This window comes from Chlamydotis macqueenii, chromosome 7 (genome assembly GCF_036417535.1).
Source record: "Chlamydotis macqueenii isolate bChlMac1 chromosome 7, bChlMac1.mat, whole genome shotgun sequence".
In the NCBI taxonomy this organism is placed as follows: domain Eukaryota; kingdom Metazoa; phylum Chordata; class Aves; order Otidiformes; family Otididae; genus Chlamydotis; species Chlamydotis macqueenii.
Genome location: NC_141562.1, coordinates 12,776,874 through 12,796,852, shown reverse-complemented (window position 1 = coordinate 12,796,852; position 19,979 = coordinate 12,776,874). Strand labels below are relative to the sequence as shown.

Below are 19,979 nucleotides of genomic sequence, written 5' to 3'. Positions count from 1 at the left end.
TAATTACTCTGCTAAAATTAATCTTTCAAGGAGGAGAAAGAGGAATGACTCAATTTGGGATTTATGGAATATTTGAAATGAAATTTAAATGACTATTCCAAGTTTAAGAGCAGTTAGTAGATGTTGCTTGAATATATCAGTGGGTGTGAAACCTTTGGCCTGCTGGGAAATAGTCACAGATTACATGTTTTCTATTATTTATAGCCTAAGCATTGATTTGAATCTAGCCACTTTCAGTAAATACTGGACCACGGTAGATGATAGTTTAATCCACTGTGACTCAATGGTAGCTCTGGAGGCGTCACTATTGTAGGTTTAATTCAAATGCTTTAGACTGAAAAGTTTTTTGTTTTTTTTTTTTTTTTTACTATTTTCTTGGGGATTTTTAACACACTTTAGCATAGAATTACTTATGATATACTGTAGAATCAGAGAGGAAATAAATATAGATTTTGAAGTGTGTTTATTTGTACTATTAGTTTTATTTTTATATTAAGAGAATTGAAGGATGGAAAAGGTGACTATATTGTAACGACTGTGTAAGTCATTAAAGTATTTAAAAATCAGATTTCCAGTCCATTGTAAAAGTAAAGAGAACAGCTTTTATTTGAATTTTATTGTTGTTTTTTTTTTTTTTGCTGTTATTTTGAACACTGACTGAAACATAATAAATCTAAAGATCAGTACAGGTAATATTTAAAAGTATTTTAATTTGAAGTATGGAATAATACAAACCAAAATTATTTCTCAATACCACAACTTGTTGATGTATTTGGATGTCTCACTGTACCTCTACATGCTCATGACAGCATGTTGGCAGTCCCATTATAAACACTGCTCATATGCTGTGCAAAACATGGAGATAGACTTAAAAATATAAGAAAATGGATGACTTTTCTACCTGTGTATGAGATACTGATAGCTCATGAAGAGCCAAATAACATTCAGATTAGAAGATGGATTTATGTAGCGTATTATGTGATCACACTGTCTGAATCAGAGGAGTATCAGTTGAACCTGTGACAGAACTGTATCTTCATACAATAGAGTCACAAAACCAGTAGAATATATCATTTTCTATCTTGACTCTTGTATTTAAAAGATATAAGGTTAAAGACAGCATACTGAATCATAAAATCGCTCACAAAAATTCATGAGCTCTCTCTACGTTTCATGTAGCCACCTTGAATTTTTTTTTTCACATGATGAAACATTGGATGAACACCTCGGACTTTCTTTAAAATAATGAAAAGACTTTACCTGAGGAAGATTTCTGACATTTTAAATACATGCAAAAATAAGAAATGCTCCACATTTTCCCCCCTTCATAAACACTACCAGTATCTTTTCTTAAACTATTGAACATTTCGTAGCCTAGTTTCATGAATGCAGCACAATATCGGATGGTCCAGCTCTGGAGTCTCCAGCATAAGGATGACACAGATTTGTTGGAGCAAGTCCAGAGCAGGGCCACAAAGATCATCAGAGGGCTGGAGCACCTCTCCTATGAGGACAGGCTGAGAGAGCTGGGGCTGTTCAGCCTGAAGAAGGCTCCAGGGTGACCTTATAGCAGCCTTCCAGTACCTAAAGGGGGCCAACAGGAAAGGTCAAGAGAAACTCTTCAGCAGGGCCTGTTGTGACAGTACAAGGGGTAATGGTTTTAAAATAGAGGGAGGTAGATTCAGACTCGATATGAGGAAATTTTTTACACTGAGGGTGGTGGAACACTGGACCAGGTTGCCCCGAGAGGTGTTGGATGCCCCATCCCTGGAAACATTCAAGGCCAGGTTGGATGGGGCTCTGAGCAACCTGATCCAGTTGGAGATGTCCCTGCTCCTTGCAGGGGGGTTGGACTGGATGCCTTTAAAGGTCCCTTCCCACCCAAACCATTCCATGATTCTATGAGATTGTGCTGCCAATTCTACCTTATTCTGGGCAAATTTGAACCAGGAATGATGGCACTCTTCAGAAGAATCTGCACTAGTTCTCTTGTAACCAAGTTTTTCCTGTAGAATGCAAAATTTGCACCTTATAGAAAATTAGTCATATTCAGACCCATTATAAAATCTCCCAGATAGTTTATTCTGACCTATTCCTTTTCTCTTGCTGCATCTTTTTCCCCTCCTTAAGTGACCTCCCTTCTGTCTCTATTTCCTAGAACAGTCAGGATCTGACCACTTGCCATGTTTCTTTTTAGTTGTAAGTATTTGAGGAAGGAGATCGCTTGGTTACTCCAGTTTATACCACAGCTCATTTGTAACCATCAGGTGAAGCTGCTACCGACTCCTGCTTTATTGCTGTCTGCACGTGCTAGATTGCTTTGGGCTTCTCAGATTATAGTCCATAGTCTTGGAACAGAGATTTCAACCCTTGTGGCATGGTAACTAAACAAGGAACATCTCTGTTTTTCCTCCTTTGCATTTTTCCTTACTGTTCCTTCCTTCTTTCTGAAGTGGTATGTGCCTCAGTAAAAGTTCTGTCTGTATAAAACTTCTGTTCTTTGAACTTTTAAAAATTTCAAGTAAGTAATACTACAGCATTTTTAATGGTAGCTCTCATCTCTTTGACAGCAATTCTGGAGTAAAAAATACTGCATTGTTTAATTACTAGTAATGTGTGAATTTCATATTGTTTGGATTTCAGGTTTAGGTGAGCAACCAGAAAGCTTCAGCTTATTTCAGGTTTACAGTTCAGAAGCCTTAAAACTGCAATTTACTGTTCAAGGAACATCTGTCCTGCAAGCTGAATTTCATTGCATCATATTAAATTTCTGTACAGTGTGGGGGGAAAAGGTTCCAGCAACCCTATTATCTTTGCAGTAAGGAAGTCCAACACTCCAAACTTGTTTTACACAGAAAATGTAGCTAAAATGATGCAGTTATAAAACTGTAGAGCAAAGCAGATTTAAAAAAAAAAATCTGTTCAGTCCTTGCAAGAATTTAAGCCAGTGTTTGGGATGTTGATGTTTTCACTCACTGACAGTTGAAAAGTTACTACAGATTAAAAAGAAAGTGTGGGGTTTGATTTTCTTTTTTTAAAAAAAACCAAACACGAGACTGAGAGTTTGGTTCTGGTGTCTCTCTAGCAATTACAGAGATCTGCAGGAAACAGATTATTTTATCCAGACTGCAGAAGTATATTCACTACTAAACAGATGTGAACTGCTCGGGGGGGAGAATGCTTCAAGCTACAGATGAATATCTTGGCAGTCAGCAAAGATGGGAAAGGTTCTTAAAAACGCGTACAGCATTTATTAGGCTTCTGATGTTGTAACGGTGTTCTTATCTGATTCCTTGACCTTGGCTTGGCTTTCAAAAGAAACAGCATTGCATTTTTTTTTTTCTGAATGTATTAGATTTAGAATTAGAGGCAGTATTTTCCAGCCTATGATTTTGGTAGTTTGTTAAATTTAACGGACAAGGGTTGTTCAGACTTCCTGATGGGATTTCAAGACTCAGCCACAGAATCCTGGAAATGAAAGCTTGGGAACTAAAGGTATAGGGGCATAGCCATAGATCTGGAGTCCCTTAAAAATGGGGGCATGGGAAAATACGATAAGGCAAAGGAATATTATCCATAGAGATGGTGGAGATAAGGAGCTGAAAAACAGAAGATCATGGACAGGAAGGATGAAAATAAGTAAACCAGGTTGTGCATTGAAATAGGAAAGTAAAATGAGCTGAAGGATGGAAGCAGTAGAAGTGGTGGAGTTGTTATATGTCATTCTGAAAATGTGCAGAATATAGGAATGTCGTTACAACATAGACATGGGAATATAATATGTCAGCATATGGGAATTAAATCTATTTCTTACAGAACTCAGTGGAATTTTGCTATTGGCTTCAGTAAAAAAAAAAAAAAAAAAAAAAAAGAAAAAGGAACAAGCCCTTGTAATATATACCAGAGAACTACAAAGATTTTATTGACATGAATCAAAATTAAATGATTTATTTGTGTCCACTGTGAAGAATCCTGTTATTTCAAATGAACCTCATAATAAACCTGATACTTTATCATCTATTAGTTTGTCTTTGTGATGTATTTGCCATCTTATTTGAATTTATTGGAGGTTAAATTTTGAGTAGTACTATTTTTGAATGCTTATGCATGTGAAACAGAAAAAGACCTGGAAGGATTAAAATACCGTATGTTTATTAGAAAGAGAATACATTAGAATAAATTTATAATTAATGTATTTAAGAAATCTTACCTAATTTGGCTCTTGAATGAATCTTAACAACCTGATTTCAGACTTAGAATTACAAATGAAGGCAGTTTCTGTCTTCATTTGGGAACTCCCTGAATTCCTCCTTTCTATCCTCTTTCCTATACCTGTGAACCTCACTATTGAGTGGTGTTCTCAGAGCATCACTGAACCCGTTTTATTCATATTTACTAGCCCGTGTTTCCGGGATATATTTGATTCTTCTCTGAATATGCCTATTTCCCACAAGACTTCTTATTTGCAAATCACTGGCTAAATTGTGCTTTGTTTTTGCTGCCTGTGTTTTCTCAGCCTTCTCTCAACTTTCCAACTTCAAACTTCATTATGCTGTGCTCTTTGACACGGTCAGACACATTTACCTGATTTGCTCTGCCACCTGCTGTCCTATTTTCCCATATTTCTCATCTGCATGTTTCCTATCTTGTCCCTCGCTTTTCCCTTCCATTTCTCTAAGTCTTTGCTTCACACCGTGCATCTGCCTTTCGCTCTCCAGTGACTCAGTCCCTCTGCCAGCCCACTGGTTCTGCCTTACCCCAGGCTCATTCCACTGAAATGCCCCTTACCCTGCCCTCTCCGACCCCTGGCTCTTGTAGCCAGGACTGCCTTGTGTAATGGGGAGTACAGGCACAGTTTCTCTGGTTTTCCTACCTGGCGTCTTTTCCATGCAGTCCTCCATAGATGCCCTTTTGTTTTCATATGGAGGGCGTTGTAATGCCTATCCCAGATTTTACCACAGACCTTTCATAACATTTTAGCATGTTTTCTGTCTTCTAATTTTCTCTCAACAGGAACTCATTTTCCCCAAATCCTTTTCCATTGCTCTTTAACGCTGTTATTTCCCTGAGAGGGCTATATTAACTTGGTTTTTTCTTTTTCTTCTGTTGCTATAAGATACAGAAAAAATGCTATATTAAAAATGTAATTCAAAAAGTCTTATTCCAGTGCTGCTAGACAATAGCACTTCTGAAAATTTTTTAACTCATGTTATTCGCTAGTTCTTGAGCTGAATGGAGCAAACCTGTTGAGTATACACCCCAGGCACAGTGTAGTAGCCTTGCAGATACTCTGCTCCTTAGTGGTTCATGTTTTCTTCTGATAACCTAAGTAGGTCTTGGAATATTTGAAGTACTTCAGAGGGTTCTGATTTATTGATAAAGTTGCACAAAAATTACTTGGACACTCATTCAAGTTTCATAACTGACTTCTCCTTGAAGCAGAGTCCCTATTCCTTATGGAGTCTTGGGACAAGACAGCAAGGTTGTTCTGTACTTCACCTGTCTCCTGCCCCTGCACCCCTTCGTTTAAATTCTCTCTGTGACTGAGGCAGGTCTTGCATGTAACAAATCCCTTATTTCTCTCTGAATAGCATGTCCTACTCTCATTAAGTAGCTTTCTGTGAATGCCCTAGAACTGTCTGGTAGATATAGTTACGAGGAGAAGGTACCTATCTGATTATGATCTTGTCCCTTTTCTTTCATTGTCTGCTTTTTCAAGCATTTATTTACTTTAAAGTGCTGTGACGTGAAACAAGGGAGCTAATTAAACTCAAGCTTCTGTTAAGGGAATAAATAAACCTATTGTAGCCAATTTGTGACAGTCATGGATTTACACTTCAGATCCTCCTAGCTCATCTACCAAAATGTAGCTGAGCCATGGGGGCAGGGTTACCAGAAGTGGCTTTGTGGTGGTGGTGGTACTCGCATATGCTGTGAGGAGGCCTTAGTGTAAGGCAGTGAGTACCTCAGATTAAATAGTGGTCCCTTTAAAGTGCTGAAAATGGATGGCTACAAAAATTGCTAGTCACTTTTAAAGATCTTAGTTTTCCCTTACACTTCCAAATTCTTAAGTAGTTACTCTTTAAAACTTGTATCTGCATATTTCAACCTTTCAAAGTCCCAACTTTAGAGGCCTGGGAAAGGGCAATGTGTTGTTAGATCAGCTGGTGAGGACTTTGGCATGAAATGTCAAGAGGCATTGGTATTACCTCACTCAGCTTTACTTAAGAGTGGCACGGAGGAGATGTGCAAGGGAAGGATTGCAAAGGGAAGGATGTTTTCAAGCTTTTTCTGCTTCTCTCAAAATTAATTTCTGTTCGGTTCAGGCTGTAATTAAAAACCTACCAAACGCGTAAGCAGTAACAATAGCTTTCATCAAATAGCAAAATCTTTCTTCACACAAATGTTAAGTTACTGCCTTCTTGGTGAGGGAGAATTGTATTTTCTATTCAAAGGGCACATCTGTCCAGATGTTGTACATGATTACAACATGAAACAAGAATACTTTTGTTCTGCTATGATTTTCCTTCTCTGCAGTAAATCTGCGCAATAAAGTACAGTAGAGATTTGTTTCATGTGCTCTGCTTGAGTTTGGTAATTTTTCTATTCCAACACGTTCACATCTGGTTACCTAAACTGGAGTCCTACATTGTGAGAAATATTATAACTGAAGCCAAACATGTATTACTGTGCATCTGTTTTGTGCCCAGCCTTCACTGCCACGTTAAACTGTGAACGTGTGTCATACCTGTGCATTCTTATCAGAGAGAGACAAGAGGGAGGAAGCAAAGGACAGATGAGAGGTCTGCATCACACATGTATTTTAAGCTTTTTAAACCATCCGTTCAGTCACACTGAACGTGAGGACCAGTTGTCTCCATGGCAATATAATAAGCATATTATTTCAAAGCTCCTATTGAAGTAGCTGCTGCTTCTAGACTTCACTTATTCTAGTGACTGAACACCCTGTGTTTATATTGATACCAAAGAAGAAAAAGCTTTAGTAAGCGTGTGTAATGATTTTCCTATCTGTTCAGTGTTTAACACTAAGTTATTTATGGTGTAGCATATTCCCTGGGAGAGAAGGAGGGTGGTGTTAAAAGGTAAAAATTGCCTTTAAAAACAAAGGCCAGTACTTCTGAACCTTTGTGTTGAATATTGGACATGTAAATGGTAAGCTGATTTTTTTCTGAGACATGGGAGAGGGTACAGAGAACATTCAACCTCTGGGTTCCATGAAAAAAACTATACATTTTTTTTTTAGTTATGCCAATGTAGATTTGGTATCTAAATGTTAAAGTAGAAGGAATTGGCAAACATTTTTTGGCAAGTTGAATATACTGGTTTTGACAATGGCCTTTACCAGTTTTTGAGATGCAAAAGTGAACAGCTGCTAACAGCTGCTACAGAATATCACCCCTTTCTTTTTATTTTTCAGAACTAGAAGATAAGGAATGGGAGGAGGCAGAACTAAAAAGGCTTTATTTTTCTTTCTGGTTCAGTTCATTTGGGTTCAGACTAAGAAACAGTGAGCTGTGGTTTCCTAGTTGCTGGACATTTTGTCTTGCATATTTTTTCAAAATTTGAACAGGATGACATTTGCTTAACATCTTTCCTTCCTGCAAAGACTGTGACATTCGTGGAATGAGAACAACTTGTGACTTTATTAGCTCTAATTGCTCAGCTTTGAAAGCAATATGTATTAAATTTTACTTCAGTTAGACATTCATGTTAGCTTAACATCATTGTCTAACTGTAACATTAACATTTTTTTATGTTAAAAAATGAACAAGTTATAAATACTATGCTGCTTGACAAGGTAAATATATACCCTGCCTTTTTGAGTTTGTTTTTTATTTGTGTAGGAGGGTTCTTTTGGTTGTGTTTTCCTTTCTTTTTCTTCCTTTTTTTTTTTTTTTTTTTTTTTTTACCACTTTGGTTTGGCTTTTTTTTAAACAGTCCTTCCAGTTCTAGTGTAGTAAATTGAATTAGGGAAGTAGGTATGAGAGTGTATGACTATGAGTCAAAATTTATCCTTACACTGATGCATTGTTTGAAATGTGCTTCATAATATTTAATAATGAAGCGTATATTGCCCTGAAGTATTTCTAAAAATGTTATTACAGTTAGATCTGTATCTCTTGAGCACTATGCTTTTTAGGTTTCTCATTTGAATACAAAACTTGGTGTTTATTCATGGGCTCTGAAGGCATAATTACTGAAGTATCATTTTAACAAGGCAACTCTGAACTTTGTGGGACTAAAAGTAAATCAACACACAGATAAAGCTTTTAATTTAGATGCTGGATAAATGATGGATTCAGTTCAAAGTCTTAGATAGAAAGCATCTGTCACATTTAGAAAAATCTCGCTATTTTTGTGTTAGTAATGTTTGTGGCAGCTTGGAGAACCTGATCATTATACTGTATCTTAGTTATAATTCATTATTTAGCAATCAATAGATAATCTTAAAATATGAAGAACAAAAAGCATATAAAAAAACACCTTTGAAAAGTTAAATAATGTATTTGTAGAGACATCTCAAAGATTATATGTTTGTAAGCCACACATACGTAGGTAGATGTGTGTATATTGTACACATACACTTGTAAGTCTTGTGGACAAGCACTAAAAGAGATCAGTGCAGCTCCTTCAGTTAACCTCAGTTGATTGCCCTAGGGCCTGGTCATGCAGGATGTCTTGCAGAAACCAAAGGGAAGAGTTTTTGTTTGGGAGAGTAAGGTCTGTGCATGGTATTCTGTGGTATTCCTCTCAATGAGCAAAAATCGCTGCGGAGTGGCTATATCCAATATCTAATCTGTTACGGCACAGTCTGCAGTTATTTTTACGGATTATCATTAAGCGTGATTGTTTTGGTAGGTAGTTGACGTTTGGGCCCATCATAGGGTGATAAGCAGGTTTAGTTTTGAGGACTCTGTTCCTCAAAGGTTAGATTCTCATATATTGGATAGGCTTGTGTAGAGTGTGATTAATATGATCTTATTTTCTTTATTCTTCTCTAATTATTTTAATGTGACAAGCAATTTCAATATCCCTGAAGTGCTATAACAGGAAATCTCATTACTTTTCATCAGGCTTGTTTAAAGAGAAATAAAAGAGCAGCAAAACAAATAACACTGAATAAACCAGATGTTGAAGATTACCTACTCTCATTATTCAGAACCGTGAGTCAGACTCTGAAGAAGTCATGAGCCTACATTAAGAAAAGGAGAGCATTTGGGGTATTTTTGTTGATACAATCTTTAGCTTCCTGTTTATTTTTTTTGTGTGTGTGAGCAGCTGGGGAATGTTATATAGCTTTTCTATCTAACTATGAAGACTAGTTTATAACTCTAGTGAAGGCTGAATTTCTTAAGGCTCCAATAGTAGGGGCTTCAGGAAATATGAGGTAACTTAATAATACTGATGATATAGATGTCTTCTTTTTCCACTCTGCCCTTTATCCCTTTGTTGTCTTCCAACTGTTAACCTCTTCTTTCTTCTGTTTTATTGTTTGCCCTCTATTTCTGTCTTTAAGAGGAAGCATCTGTCGTCTTAACCATATTAGTAATTTGTGTAACCTCTCCATCTTTCAGTTATATTGTTATTGGCTGTCATTAGTCTATTATCTCATTCACCTTTACTGTTCTTTGTATTCTACTGTATCTCTTTGGCTGCTTTTCATTAAGGTGTCTAATCCACATACTTAATCTAATGTTTGTATAAATTGGAGTTGTATGGGCCAACAGATGCCAGGACCAAAACATTTATAGATCTGAAGGGAAAAGAACTTGCAGTATCTCTCGGAGCAAAGAGGAAGCCTTATTTACTCTTGAGTTTGATTTTTTTTTTTTTTTCTGTCTCACAGTTTCGTGTGTAGAAAACTGAGTTGAAGACACTCTTGATGTATTTTGTTTGAATTCTATGTTACTGATAGCTTGAGATTAAACTGAGGTACCAATTAAAAAAAAAAAAACCACAAAAAAAAAACCAAAACCCCAAAAACCAACATCAGAACTTGATGCTTTCTATCATTTTCTCCTGACACTGCTGGAGAAGAGGTTTTCCAGTCACATCTGTACCTTACAGAATCCTGTCCACAGTGTTCTTGTAACTGAAAAGTCATCGCACACTCAGCAACTCAGGGTGTGCTGGCAAAACCCTTCATGCAGGTGCAGCCAGGCTTAATTTTATTAGCTTAGCTTGTGTCGGTGAGGATGTTCTCCAGCTGGTGCAGGAGGTCTGCTGTTCTATTGTTCTGAGGAGTGTTATTGCTATTACAGCACTCAGCCGGCTTTCATAATATTGAGGCATTCGATGGTTAGTGATATGTTATCATATCAGGAATATTCTTATGTAGTGAAATCTCGAGTCCTAGTAGCATTAGAAAGTGTGTAAGAAAGGATAAAAAAACAAATGCTAATCCCTCCCCCATCAGCTTCACCTTACCCTTCTCCGATACCTCTTTGTACTGCTGCATTATTTAGTGAGACAATGCTGATCAGTACTTGAGGTTGGGAAAAGAATACCTAGATACATATGTCATGCATGGATTCATTTAAAAGACATCATGAAGATGTCTCTCTGGATGTAGGAAACTTCTTATAAAGAATGAGAATGTTAACTGTGTGTTTTCTATTTAATTCTCAAGTGTGTTGCAATATAAATTCCTCTTTTTTACATTTTAAACAGCTAGTTTCCATGGAGTGGTGTCCTCTTGTGCGGAGTGTTCTCAAACAAATTAAGGAATAAAATCTAAAAATCTAACTTACATTCATAGCTTGCATCAGCTTATGATATGAGTAATATTATTTCAATGACTAATCCAGACATACCTGTCAGAGATGGAAAGCCTACACTGAGACTGCTTAAATCCATTTGCTGATATTTTATGGTCTCAAAGTCCCTTGAAGTACCTGATTGAAATCCAAATGTGCTCCACATGCCGAGTTTTGCATGAAGATCTTTAAATTAGTTGGAAGACACGGATTCACTTGAGATTCAATCATTTGTTGATTGAAAGTGGTTTATTTATGGTATGAAGTGTTTTATTTTTAAAATCTGTTTTGCACTGTATAATGCATTTCTCATTAAAAAACTTTGTACATGCTGCAGACAATTCCAGGTATTCTTCTTCTAATCATAGAATCATAGAATGGTTAGAGTTGGAAGGGACCTTCAAAGGTCATCTAGTCCAACCCCCCTGCCAGGAGCAGGGACATCCCTGACTAGATCAGGTTGCTCAGAGCCTCACCCAGTCCGGCCTTGAATGTTTCCAGGGATGGGGCCTCCACCACCTCTCTGGGCAACCTGTTCCAGTGTTCTACAACTCGCATTGTAAAAAAATTTTTCCTGATTTCCAATCTAAATCTACCCCCATCTATTTTAAACCCATTACCCTTCGTCCTATCACAACAGGCCCTACTGAACAGTCTCTCCTCATCTTTCTTGTAGGCCCCCTTGAGGTATTGGAAGTCTGCTATAAGGTCTCCCCGGAGCCTCCTCTTCTCCTATCCTTCCTTTCTTGTTCCCTCTCCCCACCAAGATAATAAAAGCCTAGTTTTTGTTTCTGCTGCTGTTGTTGCTCTGAAGTACACTTCGCTGAAGGAGCAAGAGCTGGGAGCTCCTGGCTTGACTAGAGGCAAGTTAGTGCTGTCACGCAATGCCAGGACATCACAGACTGGGCAGTGGAGGCAGACAGGTTGAGGGGGTTAACTTGGGTGGACACGATCACAAAACAACAGTTAGGGAGTAGGAGCTCTTGTTCTGTGAGGTGGGTTTGTGTTGCTCAGGGAGTAAAGTGAAGAGTGTAAAGAATTGGATCATCATTTATCCATTCAAAGAATAAGTAAAATAGGCAAAATCTCAATTCTACATATAGTTACCATTACACTTCAGTTAAGTACCTAGCGTTTTGCTCTTTTCTAGTTGTTTGAACAGGGGCATTTTCATGTATCTTAAAAAACCCTCTTGAATAATGCCAAAATGCTAGTGCAGTTTTGGCAGAGGCTCTCCTGGAATGAAGTCCTCTTTCTTTGTTAGTGGTAGGAGAATTGACGTGTTCACCCAGAGAGTAGAGAGTTCCTGAAGTATATTGGGTGAAACAACTCAAAACACAGAAGAACTTAAAGCAAAAGTCAAATTTCTAACTGGAAACCTTAAAATTAATAGAGATTAATATATCTAAAAGAAAAAGAAGGGAAATTTACATTTAATATTAAAATAAAAACTGCTTTAACAGACTTGGTTCTTGGAATTTACCATGCATGAGCAGTGGGGTTTTTTTATTGCTACAAAATAGTGTAATTTCATAAAACTCATCTGATTGAATTATTTCCAATTACATTAGTGAATAAGCTCTGCATAATTACTTAAGGAAATTAAAGAAAGATCTTTGTTAAAAAATGAATGATATTATAACAGAAGGCTAATACCAGATGCATCTTGAAAAGCAAGAACAGGGATTAATATAATTTATATCTCTTATGCATGGGGAGCATGGGACGTGGTTCTTTGAGTTCTCAGGGAAGGTTCTTAATAAGTTGACTGTGTTTACGTGAGAAATATAAAACCGATTTTCTGGTGTGACAGTAATAATGATACAGCATTTGTTTTCCTTAACCAAGACATCTTCTACATATATTGTTTAATATTTGTGTAAATGAAATAATTATATTTTTTTAAAAACTTCTTTCCCTCTGTGTGTTTAAGTGGCCTTCATATTATATTTTATCACTGCACAACTCTAGAGAGAAAAAACTCTGTTACGTTCCCAAGCAGTATATGCTAGATCATTTCTATTGATATGAAGTATTAATATTTGCAGTTGTAGAAATATTTATACTGTGTGTATCAGTTGCACTGCTCCTAAGATATTTGCGTAGCACTCAGGCTGGATGTTTGTGTATATGTCCATAATTAAACAATTTTCAATGTTGGACTACAAATCTTGCAGGGAGGGAAGGAAAGCATTATTTGTCCAATTTAATGTTAATTCTTTTAAAATCCAGGCCAAACATTCGAAGCATGAAGTTGGCAGTTCATTGATAGCCAGACTGTTCATCATCACTCTTGAATGCTGCATGAGGTATGCAGATGAGTGGTTTAAAAAAAAAAAATCCTGGAAAAGTTACTGTAGACCTTTTTGGTTCATTAAAGCTGACCTTAATTGCTAGTTTGCATGGTTCATAGAATTGGGACTTGAATTTGGAGGTTTAGCTATCCAGGTGACTCATCTGCCTGGCCCAGTGTGGCAGTTACCCAAAGCCATTAGGAGGCTGCTCTCTTCTCCCTGCACTGCGGCTCCTTTACAGCCCTCCTGGTACAGGAGCTTGGATAGGTAGGACTCATACAGCAAAGAGCCTCTCTCGGGCTGTATCTGAGTCATTATTCCCCTTCATGGCTTCATTGCCAAGTGGACCTTAAACTCCATCCTCTTGTTGATACCGGTGGTATTCCTTCTAGATTTGTAAGGTTTGTAAGATTTCCCCTTTGAAGACATTCGCAAGTAGTGAGGGAAATGAAAACTGTTTAGGATATTTATTTAGAGCCAGCCAGTTAAACCCAGTCGCTTTGATCTTTGCTAGTACACAATCATGCAAATATGTTTCCTTTTTTATATTAACTGTGGAAAGAGATATCAGTAAGTACTTACTGCATAACTATTTTGGTTACCGTGTTTTCTTTAGGTCAAAATAGAGTCATGTTGCTGTGATAAAAGAAGCAGCTTACTATTTATGAGATTGTGGGTAGGCAGAGGATGGTTCTTTTCAGAACATGCAACCTGAGATGCTAACAGTATTAAAAAAGCCCACGTATATAGCAGGAGCCCAGCATGAATTTAAAGGAACACACAGAATGGGTGCTGAGCAGCAGTGCCAGCACTTCCAGTCTGGCCTGCAAAAAAAAAAAAAAAAGTGGAGCCTGAATATTTTTAAACAAGTGAAAATATTACATAAAATGTAATAAGTATATTCAATTTATGTAATTCTATATGAAAGCTTCCACGGAATTTACAAGAGATGATGTGTTTCTGTTCAGATAGCTTATTTGCTGTTAGAACAAGTGAGAAAACTCCGTGGAAAACAAGACAAAGTTAGAGGGCTGCGGAGCTAGGCATGGTAACCCAGCCCAGGTGTGTGCGAGGAAAAATTAAATGCAAGTATACTGGGCGTTCATCAGTCTGCTTGGCCTACTGTACATACAGCAGGGGCAAGAGGGGGAAGATTGTGCTGGTAATAAAGGAAATTACCCTCTGTGTTTGAGAAATATTAAGACGCTATGTGAGCCATCCATAATAATGGGTGTGTGCATGTTAAAGATAATATAATAGTGCTGCTTTTCAAAATGTTGAGAAATTTACATTCTGAAGCCTGCATGCTCTACCTGCGCTAGCGTTAGGCAGCTCCTGATGACAGAATATTAACTTCTACATAGGTGGAAATTAAACAAACTGAGGGATTTTGGATACACAGTGAATTAGAGTGAAAAATAATTTTGGACTTTTGAAGCTTTTCACAACACTGAAGCATTTTCATTTTGAATTAGAATATTTTGTTCAAACTGGTTTTGTTGCACACTGTATTAATAATTAAAGTTGCAACAATAAAAATTATCAACATTTATTTTTGAAAAGTTAATTAGAGTTTAAAAATGGTGACAGTGGATTAAAATCAGAATGAGAACATTTTGGTCTAATCCAAATGTTCCAGAATTTTTACTGAAATGTTGTGGGTGGATTTTGCTTTTTTTTTTTTTTTTAGCACATTTCATTAATTGGAATTTTCTGACGGAAAAATACATCCAATTTTGTTTTTGACCAATTCTGAGTACCTTGAGAGTAATTCCAAGGATTACTTCCTTTCCTGAGTCCAGATCATACCGTTAGCATGGTGGTGTTTACAAAGTACTGTCACATCTTGTCTGAGACATCAGATTCAGACATAAAAGACAATCTAGGAACAGTAGATTGAGTTACTAATAGTAGTAATGCAATGCTTAGTGGCTGTTACTAATTAAAGGACTTATTTAAGTTGTCACGAAAGAATATAGATAATCAGTATGTCAATTCTTCTTTATCATCTGGCTGCTTGAGCAAACCATTGTCTGGTATATGTTATGCACCAGTATGTGGCATGGATCCCATTTTTCTTCCTTTCAGTTTCCTTAGGCTTCTCTGGGTTCTCTGTTTTGGAATACAGCGATAAAAAACAGGTGCAGAGTTGGATTTATCTCCTATGAAGGGCTCTGATACCACGTATTCTATACAGTATTAGAAGTTTTAAGGCAAAAAATGTTACGAATAATTAGCTTTATGCAATAATAAATTTCTGGTTTAATATTTATTAGCCATAAATAAACGAAAAGGTCAATTAGTATGTGTCACTTATTTGGAGTGTTGTTCTCTTGCATGGGATTGCTGACAACAGAATGCTAACTGCTTACTTGCATTTGCTTGACTTTGATTCAAGTGGCATTTTGTCAGTGAAAGAATAGAATTTTCCTCCATTTGATGAATCACCATGGAATGCTCTTGTGGTCCTACAGTCTTAGGCAAGACAAGATCACGTATGAAAAACTGCTTTTGAATTAGAGGATGTTGTCATATGTTTGGACCGTTCCCTGTGAAAGTACTGCATGTTCAAAGTAATGTTTACAGGTCTAATTTTAGAAGTCATGCAGCAGATTCAAGGACTCATTGACAGAAGGATATACGAGCTTAAATGGTGCTTAAGTGGATGCTGATGCACCTGAACCACAGACGGTAACCCAGAGTCATCTTCCTTAGTTTTTTGACCTCTGAGTTTCTGGGGTGCTGCAGTTCAGGGTTGTTTGTGGGCTCAGAACCATCCTCATTTTTACCACTTAGGATCCTTCAGCTGTGCTAAGTGGTGTTTGGATTTGGAAGCTGGATTAAGTGGTGCTGAACACCTCCAGGAAAGGAAGATAGATGTTTGCTTACTGTGCTGGTTACATGTGCTGACAGCACTACATTTCATCCAAAGAATCGGAATGACCTGAAGAAGAGCCAGGATAGGTGCTTGATGAGCCTCTATCATTTTGAGAGACCAGTGTGTGATTCCACAGAGAATTGTATTGGTTAACTTTACCTTTTATAAAACACCCTCTAAATCCATTTTCTTTGAAAACCTTTATGTTAAAACTTTCATTACAAGAATTTGCATGAGAATGACCAAAACCTAATTAATTTCTAGTACAAGTATTTCAAAATCTGAATTTGCATGCTCTAATATGCGCACCAGCTGGGCTGAAAATCTGACCAAATTTCACAATCAGATGTCACAGGTAACATCTAAACGTTTGGGCAGAATTTCTTTAAGGTGATTTTAGAATAAAAGGGAAATATTTTCTATAACTTTATAAGACAGAGATGTTTTCTGCCTTTTAAAGAATAGCTTGCTATTTGTCCTTTTTTTTTTTTCCTTTTGGTAATGTGCTTTGCACATTAAAAATAGATGAACAGAGAACTATTCATCTGAGCTAACCAAAGACCCAGATGGCTAGTACCGAAATCTGCCAGTCTCTCAAATCTACATTGGAAAATTCCTTATGAAAGATTTTTTTTTTTTACCTTGAAGCTAATGAGGTTAAGTGGAATGAATCATCTGTTTGTTTTCTAGAAATGGATTTTACAGTTCTACAGACAAAATTTCTCTAACCTCATGAACATTAACAACATATTTTATAAATCACATAAGGATTCAAAAGTAGTAGTATCGTCCAAGGAAAGGATTTGATTACAGGGAAGCTAATGTAGACTTCTGTGCTGTTGAGGTGGTCCATTCCTTGATGCACTGAGTCTGTGGTACCTGCTCCTAAACCAGGCAGCTGGCTTTGGTCACCTACGAGTCTATTAGAAGACTTTGTTCCTCTGCAGTGGCTTTGTGTCCCAGCCACACAGGCAAGCTCTCACTTGTGGTTTGCCTTCCACAGAGCCATCTGGGCAGCCACAGTCTGCAGTCTAGATCTAGCATTGATAGGAAATGGATCTGGAGAAGGACAGGTGCTGCCCAGAAAAGATTACTTTTTCGTGGGACTATTTTAGGGCTTGGTGGAAACTCTTAGTTTGGCAATCTGTTTGGAAGAGAAAAGTGGTAAAATAATTATTTCAGTCATCATTATTTTTGAAAGATACAGCCAAATTATTGATTGTGGAAGGCAAATGCGCTAATTTCACATGTATGAATTTCTGTAGTAGGTGAAGTCTGCTTGAGAAGGAAGTGATTTTAAAGCAAACTGGTGTGTAGATTGATTTATGCTGAAGTGATTGCCCAAGAAAATGCTCTTGCTTTACTATCAACACAAGGTAATCCTTGGTAGTTTTCCTGCCAGTTAAAATAATACCTTGTATTTTCTCTATCAGTGTTTTCACCATTTCCTAAGGTATCAAAGACATGTTGTATCTGAAGATAGTGTCCTTGGCAGTACAGTGAAATGCACTGATTAGACTTCTGGATATCTGAAAATACTGAGTAAAGGTGCGCTACTCAGGGAAGTAAATCTCTTAGCCTGCAGTCTAATGAAAAGGCTCTTAAGGGAGTGTCTACATTACGCACTGTGGCACAGAGCTGCTAACTCGAATTCCACAAACAATATACTCACATTAGGTCTGTGTGTCTTAGTAACCCTGCCAGCCCCATTGCCTTTTGTTTATAAGTGAGCTCAGTCAGGGTTGGATTACTTCCTTTCTCCATTTTTCTGTGTTCTACAGTGCAGATTTATGTGCAATATCTTTTAAATCTTGTAACAGTTGTAGCTTAAAATTGGCTTATATGGAAATAATAACTTGTGGTTTGAAAGTAAGATAGCAAAATGATAACGCTGTATTCAGTGTTACTGTTGTCTGGATGTTACTGGGAGAAGGGATGGAAAAACTCTCTTGCAACCTACTTCAGAGATAAGGCGTCAACAAGGAAAGAGTGCAGCAAGGAAAGGAGGAACAATTAATTTTAAACTGGGGTTGTATCTGTAAGATACACCACTCAGCATCCTAGATACTCGGCTTTTTCAGTACATGCTCTCATTCAGTTTATGGAGTAAATATAAAAATCACAGTAGAGCTTTCAAAATGCTCTTACAAATTCATGTTCTGAGGAGTAGTTATGCACTTTGAATAAATGACACACATTATCTTTTGCTTAGAAAGAAAAGCTTTAACAAGCGAAAAATGAGAAGGGTAAAAGTTGTTATTTGCCATTCAGAGAAGTTATTGTATTGCTGGGCTGATAATTTGCATTAAATTGTTGATACGTTCATTTGTTCTTCATTACATGGTCTGTTTTAATCCATAAGAACAGTATCTACAGTCTAATGGGATTTTCAGTTTCTGAGATTATTTATGTTCTGCTCTTATTTGATTAGTATATGGTACTTTCACACATGTAGTTTGACTAAAACAAAATGAGGAGAGACAAACAAAAATATCCTTAAAGCATTCTAGTCTCTATCCTTAATCTACCTGTTCTTTCTATTCCTTTCTGCCCCTAGGGATATTTGAGTAACATGTGCTGCTGCTTTATATCACTTCTTTGCTTCCCTGCAGCAAACATGGATTCTCTAGACTATAGCATTTTTACTGCATGTGAAAAACCAGATTGTTATTCTTGCTGCGTTTACTGTACTACTTTCACTGATACTGCTCTGCTGCCCCAAGGTCTGAATGACATTGATCTGATGCTCCCAGCCTAGAAGTAAAGCCCGTGTGAGCTGTACAGAAATCTCATGGCTAGTGCAAGGAAATCATTAGCAGCTGCAGCTTGTTCAGGCAAATAAAAGAAGGTAAGGAAATGGCAACTTAGCCAAAATGTGAGAAGCATGATGATATTGCTGGGACAGGGTCTCCACCGAAGAGCAACACAAATGCACATGTCCTAAGAAGAAGGTTTTAACAAGCTAAGCTTGTCTAGCTGTTCGATTGGGAAAAAATTAGTGCGGTGAGAGCAGTACTATTTGAGAGTGTTAATGCTAGGTTTTCAGAGTTATGGGAATCTTTGCCATTATCAAGCTATGCATCTTTGTTAATTTTCTTGTTAAAAACGCCCTTTTGGAGAAAAACTCTCCATCAATGAAACAGCTTTCCTAAGAAATATTGTGTTTGTGGGTTTTGGGTTTTTTTGTTTGTTTGTTTGTTTGTTGGTTTTCTTTAAAGCATAGTATATAATTTATCAATATATCTCTCAGTGTTGTTCTCCTTGGTCAGGGGTCCTTTTTAATCTCCCCGTTGTGCAGTGATCATAATGTATTGAGTTCTGTGCAACATCATGGTAGCTATTCAGACAGATGCTTTTTCCATTTCCTTTTCTCCTTTACCTGAGGTAACAGAGCGTTACTTCCTATGCAGTTTTGCTTGTTAGCGACTCTCTCAGTGGGTGTCCCTTTGTACCTGTGTGGCACAGCACCTCACTTCCTTCTAAGAGCTCCATTATAAGGGCATGGTAACAGGCAGATTGGCAGAGCTTTTCATCTGTCTTCATTTCATTTTGTAATAAGGAATATGTCTCCTCGGTGGGTTGTTCTAACATCTAAAATATATGCAGCAAATGTGATTTTTACTGAGTTTTGTGGAATCTCTGCTTTGATGGGTAGAACTGTATGTCCCTTTTTATTTTTATTTTTTTCAGTGTTGGAGGAATACTAATACTGCTCAGCTGCCTCTCTAAATGTTTTTCTTCAATCAGGGCCAACTCTAACTTGATAGAACAGGTGGTTGCTTAAACAGCAAATCATTTAACATAAAGCCCTAGCCAGGATGTAGCTTCTTATAATTAAAAGACTTGTACTGCTCCTGCCATCTTTTTCCCTTGCTCAGCATTGCACCACCATTTCAGACAGAATGTGCAAAAATAAAATAAAGAACATTTCCAAAGTTAACCCTGTCTTGTCCAAATCACCCAAACATTTCTCCTATGTATTGTGATATTAAGGTGCTATAAAACTGGATGGGACCTGCTTTCTGTGTC

The 19,979-nt window shown here is 37.3% G+C and overlaps 2 protein-coding genes across 4 annotated transcripts in view; one reads left to right on the top strand and one right to left on the bottom strand.

Annotated features, from left to right (window-relative positions):
- The window catches only part of CTNNA3 (catenin alpha 3), a 475,445-nt gene that overhangs the window by 131,432 nt on the left and 324,034 nt on the right, over window positions 1-19,979 (top strand). The gene's annotated exons all lie outside the window — the stretch shown is intronic.
- Window positions 1-19,979, bottom strand: part of LRRTM3 (leucine rich repeat transmembrane neuronal 3) — an 88,672-nt gene that overhangs the window by 657 nt on the left and 68,036 nt on the right. The window lies entirely within an intron of this gene.